General features: G+C 43.7%; 1 protein-coding gene across 4 annotated transcripts in view; it reads right to left on the reverse strand.

The window, feature by feature from the left end:
* LIFR (LIF receptor subunit alpha) overlaps positions 1-17,108 on the reverse strand; it is a 78,219-nt gene extending 61,111 nt beyond the window's left edge. Inside the window, exons 1-2 of one of the 4 annotated variants that reach the window (XM_081826034.1) lie at positions 5,217-6,356; positions 3,809-3,997 (exon numbers count right to left, since the gene is read on the reverse strand). The gene's annotated coding sequence lies outside the window, so the exon portion shown is untranslated. Of the gene's footprint in view, positions 1-3,808; positions 3,998-5,169; positions 6,357-16,122; positions 16,404-16,970 lie in introns of those variants that run through there. The other 3 variants (XM_081826033.1, XM_081826035.1, XM_081826032.1) reach the window with 3 other exon arrangements.
* Between the last annotated feature and the right edge of the window lie 1,710 nt (positions 17,109-18,818).

Genomic DNA, 18,818 nt, shown 5'->3' on the forward strand with positions numbered 1-18,818 from the left:
ATTCCTCCAGCAGCCGGTGAGAGGATGCTGCCTCCTCTCGGTTCACCGTAAGCCCCCAGGATCCAGCAGGGCGCCTGGCACTGAGCAGACACACTCCAAAGCTGGCTGATGGCTAACCCCAGCACTCCCAACACCAGAACCCAAGTCAGAGCTGTAGTTCCCAAACCATGCAAGGCACAGAGGCAAGTGAACTGGGATATTACAGCATAGTTTAAATTGTCAAAGGAAACAAAGCAACATCACTGTCCATCACTGTCAGAACCTTTAGCTCAAGGTAGTTCAGTTTCAACACCAGCCCACGCTACATTCCTCTCAATGACCTCGTATCTTGCAAAGACAGGGTCACTGGTTACTGTGATAAAACACAGGTACCATCCACTCAAAAAAAAAAAATGTAGAAATGGATCGAGGGTGGCAGTGTCCGACCTGTTTCCAAGGTCTGAGAAGCTATGCAGTGCTCCACAGGTTCACACAGGCGGCTTTTTAAGAATAAAAGAAAAATGGGATTTTTCTTTTAAGCTGTTATGCATTATTTTTCCAAACTGCTACTCAAGTGTCAGGTCATAAATACTAAGTTTTTTGGAATTAATTAGTACTTCATAAGAAGAATTGTTAGGCATTTCTTTTGACCTGGGGGCACTGTAAAAACAATGAAACACCAAGAGCACGGTGAACCAAAAATGTCGGAATCTAAGAGGCCAGCTCAACTGCCCAGGGATCCCATTATCATACTCTAATCCTGAATGTAACTTTGCTGTGTTATAAGAATAGATCTTTGTGGATTCTGCAGGGTAGTGTTTCCCCAGAAGAACTGCAGTTACTTTTTGGTCTGTGATTTTTTTGTTTTTCAGGATCCTGACATTCCTCTCCTTCAGTCTTGGCCATCTTCACTCCAGTGAGGACTTCCCTGTTAATTGAAGAGCCTGCTCACTGTCAACTTCAGCATGTCAAAACAAATTTGAACACATCACTCTCGTGCTTAAAATCCTTTGAAGACTCCCCGTTGCTCCAACATCAAGTTCCTGGCCAGCCTGGTGGACAAAACCCTTCCAACAGTCTTCTCCACTCCACCCTGCAGCGGACTGACTACCTCCAGCTCCCCGCACTCCCCACAGGCCTCGGGGTCTCCCCTCAAACCACTGCCGCTGTGGAATGTGCCCCATGATGTTCTCCACTCCTCCAACTCCTCCTATGCTCCACGCTCCACCGGACGCTCCACCGCACTGACCAGTGACTTCTGCACACTTGCCTCTCCCCTCTGCTGGGCTGTCAGAGGGCCTGGCATGCAACAGCCTTCGATAAATGCTAACAATGTCTACCACACAAATGAACTTGCCTTTGCCTTCTCTCACAAGGGTGAAACACCCTATTATTATAGTAAAGAAACGACCTGAAGGACACTCCTTCTTGTTCCAAAAACTGCCAAGGGATCTTTAACATGTTGGGAAAATGCACAAGAGCAGCTTACCTTCAAAGCCAATCAGGAACAGCTCTATTCCCCAGTACATGCTTCTCCACACTCCCACCAAGGGCAAAACTTTTTTTTTTTTTTTTTTAATTTTAATCTCTTCCAACTGTTAGGCCATAAATGGCATTTCCTTGATTATGGAGTCAAAAATACCTTTCAGAGGTCTACTGGTAATCTGCAATGCTTTATATGTAAGATGTTTATTCTGTCTTTTGCCCATTTTTCTAATTAGATGTTAATCTTTTCTTCACTGCTTGAGAAGAAACAAATCCCAACACCATACCATACTACGCATATGAACTGTTACATGCATTCCAAGTATTTCCAGTTTGTTTTCTTACTTTTCAGTGAGGTTTCTGTTTGACTTTCATTAAGTCAGATTTCCCAGTTTTGTCCTTTATGGTTTCTGACCATAAACTCTTTCTCAGGCCAAAGCTGTATAAATTGTCACCTATATAGTTTTCCAGTACATTGAAGGCTTTTGATATGTGAAACTTTAACCCATGTGAAATTAATTTTGGTGTACAACAAGTGTCAGGAACCCAGGCTCCCTCCAGCCCCCAAAAGTTACACTTATCCTAACACCATTAATTAAATAATCCGTTCCTTCCCCCATCGACTAGAGATGCCCCGAAGAAAGCATTCCTTCTCCATGTCCTTGTGGGACTCCCTTATAGCCCACTGCTCTTTCACCCCATATTTCTTCACTGAACAGCATTATCTATCCTGTGGCTTTCATCATTCACAACTCATGATTTCCAAATCTGTATTTCCAGGACTGGCCTCTTCCCATTTACAGATTAACCATCTGCCTACTAGGCAACTGCTTGCTGATCTACCCACATCCAATTCAAATGAGGTCCTTCAGGAATGACAAAATATTTTGATGCTACATATCCACTTAGATATCTCACAGATCCCTCAAAATCTCCACAGGTATAAAATTACACTCACGTTCTCTTCCCGACCTGCTCTCTTATGCCCCACTCCTCGTTCGCGGAATCAGTCTTCTCCTGGGTCACCCTTAACTCCTCCTTCTTCCCCAGCTCGCCCACCTACTCGTCAGTTTTACCTCCTAAACATGACCTGTCTTACTCCCTATCCCTCACCCTTCTCTCCACGTCCGCTGTCTGGCAGGCCCTCAGTTCAATCAGAGTAATCCATCTCATGGCCCCTGGCTTCCCCAGTGACTCGCCTGGCTTTTATTAGCTTCTCCATCTCTAACCCTCACTGTCCCTTCAAGCTCCAGGCCAACGGTCAGGAGGCTGTCTGACCAACTGCTCAGACTGCAGGTCCAAACTCAAACTTCGGCCCCACAATCTGATCCTCCTCTGCGGCTCCCTGTCCTTGGGGCATCTTTGCCTCCTAGTTCTCGCAGACTATCACACCCAGCTGGCATTCTCTTAATGATCCCGCTGCACTTTGCTCAATTTCCACTTCGGGCATTTATTGTAGCATACCAGGTATCATGGAGATTATTCTTTCCTTTCCTCCCATCCTCTCTTCCCATTAATTATTAGTTCCTAAAGAGCAGATATTTAGTTTTATAACTCTCTTTCACCTAAAAGGGCTTTATATGCACTATATATTCAAGCTCTATTTAGTGAACTGAACAAATCCACCCAAATGGCATCTTTGGTGAGGACTGAAAATATTTTGATGACACCCAATTGTTTCTTTACATTCTGAAGAGAAAGCTGAACGGTATGCTTTTGAATGCACCTGTCTGCTACAGAAAAATTTATGAATAAAAAGATAAAATTGAGTCAAATTGTTGGATGCTTAAAAAAAAAAAATACATAGAGTAAAACTATCCTAAAACCCCTTTCTAAATCCTAAGAGGAAAAAAAAATTACATAATAGTTTTGTGTGGTTGAAATGCTGGTTTCAGCTAAGTCTACTGTGATAATACAGAATTTACAAATATTATTTTTCAGATATCATGCATTGTTGATGCACTATTTGCTACAGGCAGTCACTGTTTTAAGTTCTTTAAATGCAGTATCAGATTAAATCCCCATAACCACCCGATGAGCTCAGTATCATTATACTCCTCTTCTTTATAACAAGGAAAATGAGGCACAGATAGGTTTTTGACACTTGCCTGAGGTCACACAGCTGGTCAGGGGCAGAACCTGGATCTGAATCCAGGCCTGATTACCAACTTCATCTCTAGACCATGACACATAAATGAAAAACGTGGAGTGGAAAACCCACTGAACCAGAGTCACGAGTCCTGGGCTCCAATCCCTGGTTCATCACAGCCCAGGTGGCAGGTATGTGACCTCGGACAAGTCTCCTAACATCTCTAAAATCACACAATGATGACCCAGGGCCTACCTTCCCTACTTTCCACGTGCTAAGAAATGCAGAGCTGTTTTGTTCTGAGGACGCCCTGCTTGTCACCTTGAACCAGCAGATCTGGAATGCCATGAGGGACGCTGCTGGCTGAACGCTGTCCCTGGGGGAAAATTCCACCTGCTCTCCCAAGCACTGCCAGCCATCACATCATGCCCGAGGTCAAACAACCTATGTTTGGGGAACAAAAGAGCAAATGGCTACCACCTTCCTATTCTCCTCTCCACTCTGAACTAGACTCCTAATTGGTTAGCTCTTTAACTCAGCAGAGGCAAGCTCAAACCCACTCTGAGGACCAGCCAGAGGAAGTGAGCGAGGCTGGCCACTGGGAAGGAATAAGGCGCGCACAGCTGAGGTGGGTAGCCTCCAGCTCGCACTTTACTTCTATATAACCACCAGGTAGGATCATGGGTCCAGTACAGTCACAGACCTTCCAGGTTTTTGAAAAGGGACAGGGATGCAGGTTTGGTTTGGTAACGTGAAATCTCCTTATTTTCAAATGCTGGCAACTAATTCTTTATGAAACACTATGTGGGCCAAAGAAAACACATTTGTAGGCTAAGTACAGTTCGTAGGGCACCAGTTAACAACCTGTTTTCAAAATGTATTGGCATTAAAAAATTCTTGACTTGCTGTTGAAATAATCTTAAAATATAAACTGTTTGAAGATTTATATTTTAGTGCACAGATATTAACCAAAATGTGCCTGAATGTTTTCTTAGCATTCTTTTGGGGTTGGAGTCTGAAAGCTCTCTTCTCCGAAAGAATTCAAACGGTCCTTTTCCTTATGGTATTATTTAATTCCAGATCTCAAAATCCTAAGCATTATTTTAGAATGCAAATGCTTCTCAAAAGAAAAAAAAAGCATTAAAACAAAATCTTTAGCTTTCGACCATAATCAACAGCATCTTTTAAGTATTTGGAAGGACAGTACTTCACCTTACGTTCACTCGAAACTTCTAAATAGAATGGAATAGAAAATGGAAAATACAACAGAAAGAACTGGTTTCTGGCCAAACTGTTCTGGAAAGGGATGTTTTGTGGGACGTTCTGTCAAGAAAGCAGATTCTACAGACGAGAGACGTGTGAGCTTGACATTGATCCTGATTACAGAACATATCAGGAAAGGGACCCTAAGCCAATGTACCTCAGCCCCACCTCACCCCCTCACTTGATGAGGCTGCTGATCTGGGAAAGCAAGCCTCAGAAACAGACAGGAGGTATTTGGTTTGAACAAGATCTTTTCTAAATGCCCGAAAGATATTTATGAGCAAGATGAAGAGATACAGGTTGTATACAAAACAGTAAAGGGGGTTCTCTCACCACCACGTGCTAAACCTTACTTGAGGGGTGCTAATTATTGGATGATGTCAACCTGGACAAAGATTACCGACAGAAATGGCACAGTTCTGTTCTTCTTGACCTTTTCATTAATGAACTGAATGCTGACACAGGACTCACATTCATCAAATCTGTGGATTAAAAAAAATGGGCAAAATAGCAAACATATTGCATGTAATAATGAGGATTTTAATAAATTAATCCAATAAACTAGTACAAAAGATAAATTTGGCACTGATAATTTCAGAGCCCAAACTAAAATGATGCTGATGCTGATAATGGCATCATGTGCAGAAAATGAACAAATATAGGTTGGAAGAGACATGATTTAGTGGCAACACGTGGGAAAAACAGAAAAGACTGATCAGTGAAATGGGCCAATAATGGAATGTAAATGCCAAAACAGTAAAAACGAGGACAGCTCTTGTATCTCCTCATTTTATCACAATGCCTAAAATCCTATCCTCCAGTGGCATTAAAATGGGAGGATTCACTTTTAGTCTGAAAAATTAACAGGTAGGCAATCCAATAGTAAGGTATTCTTAATATTAAACATAAGGGATTACTATCTTTACTACTGCCCAAATTATTATAAGTCCTTGCTTCAATATAAATCTCACTCCACATATTCTTAACCCATCTCTCCGTGGGTGTGCCTACCCCCGATTCTTTCTCAGTTTTACTGAGGTATAACTGACAAAACTGGATACATCTCAAGTGTACAACCTGATGATGTTGATATACACTGTGAAGTGACTACGGCAATCAAGTTAATTTACATGCCTATCACCTCAAACATGCTTCAGATCCATTCTCATAGCAATTTTCAAACATTCAATACATAACTAACTACAGTCACCATGCTGTCCATGAGACCCCCAGAACTCCCGCATCTCCTAACTGAAAGTTTATACCCTGTGACCGACATCTTTAACTCAAGCAGGTACTTTGCCCCTCCGGACTTGACCTACTCCCTATTTTACAATTACACCCACACTTGGGGACCCCTTGAACATTTAGCAACTTAAGGGGAAGGCACCAGCAGATCTGTGTTTGGGAGCTCTGAACACATGGAATGCTTTTGCACTGAGTTTAATCAGAAGCTTCAAGAAGGGCACGGCCCACTGGGCACGAGAAGAGCTTGCAGTCTTCACCATTCCACATGTCGCCACCTTGACATGATGGGGAAAATTCTGAAAAACTTGAGGGGCCGGGCCTGCTGGGGCTCCTCACTGGTCTCTGGATTCCCAAGCCCTCCATGGCACAACCAGAAGTCAACTTCCTGAAATGCTGGTCTCACATGCCTGATATTTTCCATCACTCTCCCTGGCCTACTGGAAAAGGGGCCAACTTTAGCATGAGACATGAGGATTTCCACTGTTTCATGCCACCCAAACTCCCACTCCCACCTCTGCCCACATCGCCCGTGCTCAGGTCCCACCAAAACTGGGCCGTCCTCTGTGTCACTGCACACGCTGTGCCCTCTGCCCAGAATGTCTGTCCCACTCGTCCTTGTCCATGTAACAGACACCAACCCATCCTTCCAAACTAAGCTCACACTGTCCCACATCCAACCTCCGCCACTGTCTTTCCTTATTGGTCTCCAGAACGGAGATAAATTTCAGTTGCCATTTACCATCTAGATTATCACTGCTGTCCACCTTGTAGTAAAAGATATTTCTTATTGTCTCTACGGAAAGCACTAAGACAGTGGGCAGATAAGACCCACTCAGCAAGGCACGTGACCTCCACTGCCCCTGCAAGCATTCGAGCTTTTGATCCCAGCAATACATCCCTTGGAATGTGTGAGTATATGACTATTCGTCAGTGAGTTGAAAAGGTCCCAAACAGAGACATCTGTACTTTTACTGAAGCTGGCGTCTGAGAAAGGGCAAGTGGGCAATGTCTAGCCAACAGCCTCATGTCTGCATGTCAACACAGCTTGGCTGCTCTCTACTTGCCAGTGCATGCTCAGTCCCTCTCACTAAGAGAGATAAAGGGCGTTTTTTTCTTTCAGAAAAGCGATCGCCCCTCAACCAAAAAAGAAAGCTGACTGCTGGTTCCAGTGGGGGCGGGATGGAGGGGGTAAGGTGGACCATGGAAAGCAAGAGTGTAGACAGAACAAACGTGAGATAAATGATGAATAAAATCTTGGCTCTGCTGGTGCTTCCAACCTGTGACATGACTTAACCTTCCATGCCTTTTACACAGGCACAAGAAAAAAGGATTCGTGAAACCATCTTCTTTATTAGGCCGGATGAGGGAAAAAAATGAAATGCAAGGTCACTGCTTGTCACCAAAGTTCTGAGGCTTCCTTCGTGACTGCTGCATCTACTTTACATCAGAATTTGTCCACTGCTGCCAACTTAAAAACTCTCCTTACATTAGGAAATTACAAAATTAATGTCGTTTTACATATTTTAAGCTGCATGCTTTATTGCCCTCATCCTCAGTAAGATTACGTGCTAGAATTTCTCAAATGGGATACCCATGAATTCCATTCGTCCTAAATTTATTAGTAGGAACCCATCTCAAAAAGGCATGTCCCTCACAGAAGATATACCACAGCAATTTTAACACTATTAGCCTAGGATAGTCTCACACCTGTATAGTGTAAATGATCAGTAAATCCTCAGTCAAGGAAACAACCTAGTCTGCTCCTCATGTCATTCCTGGAATAAGCAGGAGGCAATGTTTGTGTTCACTGAAAAGTAACATCACAACAAAGTTTCTCTCAGAATTGCAGGAGAGGAAGTAAGGCCTGCTTGACCGTCAGCTGTGGCAACACCGTTTACTGAGTGTGTGCGGGTCTCCGTAATGGCCCCTTCCCAGGGGTGCAAGTGAAGGGGGCATGTCTGTCCTGGGCACTGTCTGTATCTGATGTCTACCCACTGCCTGGGGGGAAAAAGGGCCCCTATCAGTTACGGAATGAGTGAATCACATTTCATTCTAACTCTACAAAAGGAAAGAAGATCAGATCTTGACCTTCAAGAACTTCCCATACAGGACTATTAAAGACAAAAACAGGGCGCCTGGGTGGCTCAGTTGGTTAAGCGACTGCCTTCGGCTCAGGTCATGATCCTGGAGTCCCGGGATCGAGTCCCGCATCGGGCTCCCTGCTCGGCAGGGAGTCTGCTTCTCCCTCTCCCGCTCCCCCCTCTTGTGCTCTCTCTCTCTCAAATAAATAAATAAAATCTTTAAAAAAAAAAAAAAAAGACAAAAACACAGAAGGAAAAATTAAAAAAAAAAAAGCCTTCGATTCAAAATGAAATTTCTTGGTAATGCAAAGCATTTCAGTTTTAAAGTAAATAAAAACTCGCAAAATATTTCCCAGTGACCAAAAGCAATGAAGTATTTTGTAAGAATGTCCCGAAATGCTTTTCACAACAGTTTGATATAACTTGTAAAACAAGTTATTCTGCTTAGAAATTCTGTATTAATAGGAACATAATAGTGGCCTTAATCATATCAGATTGGTGAGGTCAAGGTAACATTTATCAAACACCCACAGGCACCTTGAGCTGGATATTATTATTCCCATTTTACAGATAAGGAAAGAGACACAAGACACAACTTGCCCAAGTTCACATAACCAGTAAATGGGAAATAGCATCTAATCTCATTCTCTTAACTATATAACATGCTTTATATAAAGGAAATCAGGAAAATGATTAATAAAAAATAACAGTCACCTGTAATTTCAACACAGAGATAATCTCACCTAACATTTGGTATATAAATTTTCCTGGCATTTTACCAAATTGTATATACAGACAGACACACACACAAGCTCACTCTCTCACATTCACCCTCCAAAACAAATAGCCAAAAACCTCAGATCAATTTACACATGCCGTTTTGCAATCTGCTTTTTCAGTCTGCAAATTCTGATTTTCTTTCACATCAATAAATTACTCCCCTACCTCACCGCTAATAAATAAAGGGTTCTCTATCATATGTACATACCACAATTTATGTAGCCAATCTCCCTATTATTGAGCACTTAAATTGTTTCTAGCTTACAACTATCATAAACAAAACTACAAAAACCATTTTTGCAAATTTGAGGTTGTTTTTTTGTGTGTACTTTGTGGGGAAGTCACCAGAATCTGGAGATATGTTTTTCCCAAACTTCAGAGAGCACCCTCTTCCCAATTTTGAGACACTCCACTAAGCAGACTTCCCACCAAGAATCACCGTGGGGGAGAAAGCCACTGACGGAATATGGTATCTACATGCACTGTGTAGGTAAGAACCACTGCTATAGATTGGTCTCTGTACACATGCTTATTTCTTTTTCCTTAGTTTAAATTCCCAGTGATGGAAATGCCTGACTAAGGGACATGGCACATTTTTGAGGCTTTCCATGAGTAATACAAAATTGCCCTCCTGGAAAGCTGTAACAATTGAAACACCCACCAGCAGCACTTGAAAGTGACAATTCCCCAAACCTTCCAGTTGGCTAGACTTGTTTTTATTTTTTATTTTTAAACAATCAAATCCCTATATAGCCTTAAGTTTTAAAAACAGTGAAACTATTAGTAAAACAGCAAATAATTCAGATCAACAAATTTTAAAATACATACGTTTTCAAATGCAAAATATAAAACATTAATGATATCAAATCCCAGCAGACTGAGAGTACAGAATAACAATTAGAAAATTTAGTGAAACCAGGCTCAGAAAGGTGCCAAGCTAGTAAGTAAAACCCCACATCTTCACTTGCCCATCTGGCTGATATTAGGCTTAATATTTGAGGCTTTGATAGCAATAAGCCATATTTTTTAAGAAAAAACTTATGAAATTGTACATTCTTTCAAATTTTATAAATACTGTACTATCTTATAGCTAGTATGGCAATCTGAAGTTGTTAAAATCCTGTAGATATTCATTTATCAACAAATATCTGAATGCCTACTATGGGCTGGGCAATTTTCTCTGTTGAGGACATACTGGTGAACCCCACAAAGTCCCTGCCTTCAATGAACTGCTGTTCTGGGGGCGGGGCCTCAGGATCCTGCAGGGAAGAATCAGCAAATCATGGTTACAATGCCAGTCTGGAACCACTGGATTCTTGGGCAAATTATACCATGTCTAGGTCTCAGTTTCTTCATCAATAAACTTAAGAAGTTGACCAGATGATCTGAGACCTCTTCTGGCTCTCAAATTCTAGACTTTCTTTGGTTTTGTTTGAATGTTTAAGTTTTTATTACTGATAAGAGCTTTGCAGTTTAAGCTCTATATAGTTCCACAAAATCTGAATGTCGGATCTACAAAAAAGGTAATTTTACATCAACAGTAAAACTCTGGTGGATCCAGCCATCTTCAAAGAATCAACACAGGACAGATTCCAATCAGATGAAGATGTATGCTCCCAACTTTAACGGTTTCTTTGAAGAGGTTTCTAAAACGCCCTTGCCTCCTTCCCTTCTGTACTGTACTATAAATACTGAGGATGGGATGTGAAACAGGACCTCATTGGAATGGCAGTGGCCAGGAATGGCTGGCACCCCAGCTTTCAGGTGGCACCTGGCGCCCTCAGGGGATACAGCATGGAGTCCTGGTGGTTTCTCACTCCTCTGCAGGTTACGCCCACCCTCAACTCAACAGACATGCACGATTCTGTCTGCAGAATGTCTACAGCTCACAGCCCCATTAGCATTTCTAATATTAGAAATGGGAAGCACTACTACTGCCACCACTTGTTATTTTCCACCAGATGTTCCTGCCACCACCATTTCAAGTGTCCTCAGATCCAGAGTCTCCTTGCAGGCTGCTTCAGACAGCAGTCAGAGGAAGGCAGAGCAAGGGGCCTCAGCCTCCCAAGCCCCCCTCTAGGGAAGCGCCACACACAGACGTTCAGGAAGTGATAGCGAGCGCCTCCTTGTGGTCTGTCAGGATACTGCCACTAAATAATCGAGATAGATTCTCAATTACAGGCACAGAGGAGGATTCCAAGTCGTCTTCTGTACCGCCTACAAACCAGGAGAACAGGTAAAAGCCAAGATTTTTCTCACCTCTGTGGCAAAATTCCATGAAAAAATTCACCCACCAAAAGTTTTTTCTCAATGTCCAACATAAAACCATAAAACGGTATCTGATAAACCACCTCTGCTCACGTGAGCGACATTAGCAGCGATTGGTGAGAAAGTATGTGCTGTAATGTTAGACAATGTAAGACAAATTTGGAATTCCTGCATCTCCATAGCTCACAAAGGAAATATAAAGGAAGTAGTAAAAGTACTTTAACTCAAACATCTAAGCCGCTAAATCACCACAAGCAGTTACATATAAAACAGATGCTCACATGCTCCTGCTACATGAAGAGCTTTTACTGCAGGGACAGTGACAAAGGACAAAGCCAACTTTACTTAAGCCTTAGAGGAGTCACAGAATCTATCCTTTACCCAGTGTCCGCGCAGAGCTTATGAGAAAAAGTTGGAAGATAAACCTAGACACAACTTATTGGGTTCTGGTGTCAACCAATTAGAATAGCAAATTAAACAATTGAGAACCCTCATTCTGCAAGATGACAAAACTCCTAATGGCAAACAGAAGCCAAAAAGCCACAGTCAAGAGAAACAGAACATATTCTTATTAGACATCTATAACAATTACTTGGCACAAAACTCTTTTCCCACGCTTTCAATTAATATAAAGGAACATGTATTTAGAATGACAAACAGATTAGAAGTTGGGAAGAGGAAATACCAGAGTTCCTGACAGTCCCTAAAATAGAACATGCGCACACTCTTCCTCTGAGGATAAAGTACCTGCATAAAGTACATATATTTTATTTGCTCATTAGCCTGTCCTCTGCCCAAAGGAATTAATGCATTCAGTATCCAAAAAGAAAAAAAAGGCATCTTTGAAAATTTTACACTTTAGCAACTAGCAAATCTACTGAAATCAATGGTGAAACTTCTGATAAATTACTCAGAAATCACTATAATGTCCTGGAGAATCAGGTAGGTTTTTAAGGCTTCATACTTTAATTTCATGGAAAAGCAATCAAATGCAACCAATGTAAAGCAATACTTTGAGAGGATGTGTGTAACAGATTTGGTAACGTCAAGGGCCAGAGCCAAGATGGAAAGCTCAAATGAGACTCCAGAATCTAAGTAGTTTGACCAAAACCCGGCAAGATTATTTTTTTAAACTCTCAGATTATTCATTAATTCAACAGGTATTCCCAGCCCATCCTGGCCAAAGCTGTTCCTGGGTGGTGAGAAAGGATGGGGAGCAATCAGACCCCGCCTGCCCTCCTGGAGCTTCCAGAGGTGGAGGACCGCCACCATCCAAGGCCTCTATTCCATGTCTGCAAACATTCCTTCACACACGCAAATAGCCAGGACACTGACTGCAGTGCCTGCTTGCTCCTGCCTGCCACTCTCCCCATCTCCCTTCCATCATAAACCCCAGCCACAGAGACAGCCCTCTGTTCCTCTGGCAAGAGAGGCTCAGACCCCCTGCAGGCCCTTTGCACTTGCTGTTCCCTCTGCCTGAGCCACTCTTCCTCCAGACCACTAAACACACAGACTTCTTCCCTCATTCAACTCTCTGCTCAAATCTCTCCATCTGAGAGAGAGTGTTTCAGGGCCACTCAATCTAAAATAATGGCCCCCACCCTGCCCCTCTTTACTACAGCATCAACTCTTACTACTTTCCCAGTACAGAGCACTATTTGGTATTACCTCTTTTACCGCTTCTCTGCTTTTTGTTCATCTCCCCCAGTAAGATGTGAACTCATTACAGCGAGGCCTGTCCACCCTGTGCACCATTGTATTTGTAGTCCCTATAAAGTTACCTGCAATATAACAGATGCTGAATATATACTTATTTAAGAAGAGCAAATATAGGGGCACCTGGGTGGCTCAGTCGTTGAGCGTTGCCTTCGGCTCAGGTCATGATCCCAGGGTCCTGGGATCGAGCCCCGCATCGGGCTCCCAGCTCTGCGGGAAGCCTGCTTCTCCCTCTCCCACTCCCCCTGCTTGTGTTCCCTCTCTCGCTGTCTCTCTCTGTCAAATAAATAAATAAAATCTTAAAAAAATATATCTTTAAAAAAAAAGAGCAAATATAGGCAATATTGGCAGTTTTGTACTACAATGGCAGGTGCCACATAATAAAGAGAAAACACCTTAAATGCTAAATGAGTTGATCAGTTGAAAAAACTATAGCTTACAGGAGTCTTAAAATACTCTAAAAAATAAATGTAATGAACATAAAAAGGTCAACACTAGCTAATACTCAACTTTTATAATATATTAGGCACAATTTCTGGGATTAGCAGTACTTTTACAACTTATTAACTCAACAAATATTCACAGCTTATCCTGACTGAGGCCGTTCCTGGGGGTGAGTAAGGATGGGGAGCAACCAGACCCTGCCTGCCCTCTGGAGGTAGGGTGTTAAAAGCACTCTGAGAGGTCGATTTTTAATTTAAATGAGCCAAATATTTTCTGAAAGCATACCCGCCCCCCTTAAGAGTTACTCATACCCTTCTCCCAAACTGTACAATTTGTAACCATATTGTAACAACATTAAAATAGGAGAATTTGGTGATAATCTACAGAAGGCAGGCATTTAGTGCCTAATGGTAAACCAAAACTGCCTTCATCTTCAATTTAATCAAAGGCACAAACCTTTTCTCCATGTTCAGAAATATTTAATCTCTTGTGAATTTTTCTTACCGATTATTCTTAAAAGTTTACGTCTGTTCTTTCTTTTCTTGAAACAAAGAGGTGGGGTACTAATCAAGGTGTATGACTTTAGTTCCTGGCCATCATGGCTCAGGCTTCACCACAAAGACACCAAAGATCCTTACGGATCACTATGAAATTATACAAAAGCAAAAGGTGTATATTGGAGACAAGGGGCATTTGTTTTCTGGAATGTGAGGCAAAGAAGTAAGTTACTACTGCCTTTGGGCCTTTGGGAACAATTGAAATCCACTTAAAAACGTTAAAAACTAATGTTTTACAAAAATTTTATAACAAAATATTAGAAACAACCTACACATATCTCAATAAAAAGGAGGTTAAATAAATAATGGTTCACCCTTACTGGAGTACTCTCAGCAGTTCTTACAGAATGAGACAGCTCTCTTAAGTATTGACAGAGGGACTGCCAAGATTTAGTACTCTAAGGGAAGGGCGGGGAGCTGGTGCAGAACAGCATATACAATGAGTCCTCATTTGTGGAAAGACAAATAAAAAGAACACATATAAAATGTTTATACTAGCATAAGCTATATCTGGAAAGATATATACAAGGAACCAGTAACCCTGGTTCCTGGGGAGAATAGGGTGCTGTGTTTCAGAGAGGGGAGAGAGATACACTTTCTGCTCCAGACCTTTTTATATCTATTCAATCTCCCACAGTGTGCACAGATCGCCTGTCCCACAAATACAATAAATTTTAATATCAGAATAATTTATACTATCGCCAACATATTATTCAAGGATGATCATCAAAAGCACAGGCTTTCAAAAATCACAAAAGTTGTTCCATTTGACAGCAGAGTTCCTGATTCTTAATTCCCAGAAGAGAATCCAAGTCTCCACTAATTAGCGAGGCTCGCTTGTGATCTCTATTACAAAGCAAATAAGCCTCAATTCAATTCTTGGAAGGGAACTAGCTGCTAGGTTCACCTTGAAAGCATACCTCGTATTTAAATTGAGCTTGTTACTACCTAATGAAGCCTCCAAATTAACACCGTTTCCACCTGGCGATAAAACAGAAAGTCAATGTAAAAAACGAGAGGAGAGTCTGGAGTTTCTGAAAACACACTATACTTAGGTTTCCCTTCTTCTGCCAGGCTTAGACAAGGAACCCTCTGATACTAGTGAAATAGGATTTCAGATCTGTGGCAAAATAATAATTTTAAGGAGAGGGGCAAGCACAATTTGCACTATACAAACGCTTTAATTTTTCATTTGTAAGGGATGGAAATTTGCTTTAAACTTAGGATTCCTTTGTGGACCCCTGACTAAATGATACTACTAAATCACATTAATTTTACTCCAAGCAAAACTTTTAATGAAACACAAATCTGAAACTGAAAACGAACATGTCAGAAGACAAACCTTAAACTGAAACCCTTCTGTTGAAAAATGTTGTTAAAAGAACACAAAAAGAAAAGCAAAAAATTCATTTCCATATAAATGCTACACAAGAATGTACACGTTATATCAATATTTGCATTAAACATACCCCCACAAAAAGGCACACAAAGACACCCAACTGAGAATAAAGATCATATATATATATATATATATATTTTTTTTTTTTTTTTTTGGTAGCGGAAGGTGGGGACCAGATCACATTTTTCAAGCCCAGGAGTAAATGCACAACCACTTGATATGAAGTTTTCTGTCGGAGTCAGAATTCAAGATTCCAGCTCCATCCTTTTAGACAACCTATCAGAAGTGGCATCTTTCATGAAACCCAACTTTGATCACTAACAGTTTAACTTTGGGGTTTTCGAGTTTAGCGCTTTCGGATATAAGCACATAAAAATACAGGTAAATCACATACACTATAAATAAGGGAAGAAGAGAGGAAGAAGTGGTTTCATGAAGAGTTGAAGTACGGGGTCACGAAATCAATCGGTTGATTACATCTCCAAAGGAAATAAAAATTAAAGCTCCTTCCCATCCCCCAGGTAGCCTCTGGTCTCAGAACTTACTGCCCTACGTGGGGCAGAAGTTCGCGACCGCGGAGTCGGCGCCCTCCGGGACGCGAGGTGGCCCAAGGGCGCGCGGAGAGCGGCGCGACCCGGAGCGCTCCCCCTCCCCCGTCACTCCTCGCGGACGCCCCCAGACCAGAGCCGGCCGGAGCGCTGCCCCCCACCCAGCCAGAGCCTCCAGGCGCTCGCGGCGACGCGCCCACGGGACCGGGCTCCGTGGCTCCCACTCCCCACGCCCCGCGCCGCGCCCACCCGCCTCCGCACTCACGGGCCGCTCCCGCGCCGCTATCTCGCCATCCCCCGCCGTCCGCTTGGCCGCGTCGGCCGCCGCCCGGGGGCTGCCCGGAGTCCGCAGTCGCCCGGGGACTGGAGGCGAGGAGGAGGGGGGCCGGGCACAACCCGCCGCCTCCGCCGCCTCGCCTCCCCTGTCCCAGCGCTGGGCTGCTCCAGGCGGCCACGGGCTTGGGGCGGCCCGCTGCCCTCCGCGAGCCCCGGGAGTCGCCGCCGCCGCCAGAGCCTCCCGGAGGCAACGCTAACGGCCACGGCCACGGCCGAGACGCTTCAGCCCGGACTGCGGCGCGCGGGGGCGGTGCCTGCACGCCGCTCGGCGGGGGGGCGCTGCTGTCCCGGCCCCGCCCCCAGACCCGCCCCGCCGCCCGCGCCCCGCGCGCCCCCGCCGGAAGCCGCCCGCGCGCCCCCGCCGCCACCGCTACCCCCCGCCCCCCCGCCCGGCCGCGCGCGTCCGGCGCTCGCCTGAGGGGCCGCCCCTGGGAGTCGGAGGACCGCGGCGGCGCGCGGGGCCGTAGCGCCGAGGGTGGCGCTTCCGCGGAGAGTCCTGTCCGGAGGCCAGCCTCGGAAGGTCATGGAGGAGCCGGGGAGAGCGAAGCGGCCGGGCCGGTGCGAATCCTTACGGAAGGCCGGCCGAGCGCGCGGCGGCCCTGCGGGGAAGGAGAGTGGCCCCCCAGATGCTGTCACTGCTCATTGCCAACATTGCATAGAGGATTGGAAAGTGTGGAGCCGCGTTTTCGCCTCCCCTGTAAAAACACATGAAAACCGGCTTCGCCTCCGCGAGGGTGGCGGTGGGGGGGAGGGGCGATTGCTTAGATTTTGAGTTACCTAAAATGCGCCCAGGGATGGGGCCCTGCCGCTCAGGCCACCTTCCTTCTTGGTGGTGCAGGGCTCCCTCTGTCCGAGAGGGCCCGCGGGGGCATTCTGATAATATCCTGGAGCCATCTAGTCTTGCCTCCAAGGCGTGGTGGGCTTATTTGTGCGGAGAAGAAACGGATCCCTTAATGGGGTGAGATTTTTTTCCTCCGTGCATTGTTCCCATTTCCGCAGTTTCACTTGGCCTCGATTTTCTTCCAGAGTAATGCACCAAATGAAATTAGCTGGAGAGCGCTTGATGGCGCAGAATCATGGTTTGAAGATGTTTACACTCCATGCCGGACGCGTTTCATGGTGTTCTCTTCGGCACAATTAATTTTGCAAAGTTCAGAAATGTGCCAGATAGAGCCCCTGGCACGCAGAGTCACAGGGCTTTGCAGACACACCTTCAATAGGAAGCCAACTTGTTTGTTTCATTTGTGATTTATTTGATACACCAGCATCAAGGCCAGTGTGTTTTCTAGAGACCTGTGGGTGAAATTCTCAGTTTCTAAATTGGCAAAATGAAGCTTATTTTCTGAAATAACATTTCCCTGTTGATAATGTAACTAAAATGGGCAACAAAACACCTGCAGAATGTTAATGGAAAAAGTGAGCTTCAGAGACAAAAATATGTGTTTCACAGTAAGACATGGTCCCTACAAGTGTCCTAATGGCCAACTCCATCCATGTGCATATTTTATTTTACTTTTTTTCTATGCGCATATTTTTTGAACACCAAAACTAAATGCTTCTTATTGTCCCTAAGATCTTGTTTGGAAAACATGCTTCTATTAAGTGTACCTGAAGCTCTGTTTAAGATGTATAACATTGCTTTTTGTTTATCCTCGTTCTTGAATCCATGATGGTTTGGGAAATTTATCATTATTCATATTGGAGAATCCTACAGCTGTCTTTTCCAATAGGCACAGTGCCTAGGGCCGATAATAGTTTTAGGGGCCCACAAAAATGGTCCAGTTTCAAATCAGGAGGGAAAAAATTAACATTAAGATTTAAGAAAGTGTTTTAATATATATTAAAGTATTTGTCTTTACACTAATACAATGTTAAAATATAATGTTTATTTTTTTTAAATGGAGGAAGGTATTCAACAGAGGCAAAAGTGCCTAGAGCCCCAAAAATCATGTGGTCCTGTTGCCTGGGATTGAAAAATTCCTTTTCATGAAACAAATTTGCAGTTTTAAGCACATAAAATGCTAACTTCTGTCACTTTGTTTTCCAGAAAGAGAAGAAAAGAAAAGATAATGGAGAGAGGAAGACATTTGGGGGCACAGTGCCTAACCTAGCATCCATTGGGTACATACCATGTACCTGGAACTGTCTATCACTCATTTAATCCTCCCCACTCATCTGTAAAATAGGTACTATTATCACACCTAGGCACTGATGCAGTTTTTTGTGAGGCCTGAAATTTATGCAATTGGGTAGTCCTCTTAAAGAAAAAGAAAAAACAAATGCAGCATACTCTTGCTGCTCCAGCAACACCCAGCACAAGGGAAAACGACAGAGGGAAAATCCACGTGGAAAAGGACCTCAATCTCAGCTGACTGTGCTTAAAATATCTCACTTTTGCCAACTGTATAAAAACGTAGAACCACGTGAATATATTGCTAGGATTCCTGCCAGGGCCTTGAATGGGGGCCTGGAAAAGATAACTTGAAGCTTAGCTTTAATTAGCTTCACAGAAAACTGCCTCTGATGTATACCCAGTTCATAGGTCAGGAACTTGCTGTAGCTCCTAAGGGCCACCATAGTGCCCCCACCGCCCTGACACACACATACCCAGGTATAGTTTGAAGA

The sequence above is a fragment of the Leptonychotes weddellii genome, chromosome 7 (genome assembly GCF_054177405.1).
Source record: "Leptonychotes weddellii isolate Sample4059 chromosome 7, ASM5417740v2, whole genome shotgun sequence".
Classification (NCBI taxonomy): domain Eukaryota; kingdom Metazoa; phylum Chordata; class Mammalia; order Carnivora; family Phocidae; genus Leptonychotes; species Leptonychotes weddellii.